Below are 203 nucleotides of genomic sequence, written 5' to 3'. Positions count from 1 at the left end.
CGGTCCGGTCCCTTGTGCGTCAGCCCCCCCGGGCCCCCGGCCAAAGCTCTGGCTCCCCGAGCCAAGGCTCACCGGCCGCCTGCTCCGGTACCTGCAGGGCAGCATCCGACCGCGGCGCCTTGGCTGGGGGGAAAAGGGCATATTTCCTCCTGGTGCTGAGTTTTGCTCCCGCTTGAGGCTGGATGCTGGTTTAAGTGTTTCTG

This window comes from Cariama cristata, unplaced genomic scaffold (assembly GCF_000690535.1).
Source record: "Cariama cristata isolate BGI_N322 unplaced genomic scaffold, ASM69053v1 scaffold25838, whole genome shotgun sequence".
NCBI classification, from domain to species: Eukaryota; Metazoa; Chordata; class Aves; order Cariamiformes; family Cariamidae; genus Cariama; species Cariama cristata.
Note: the sequence above shows the minus strand (reverse complement) of the source record.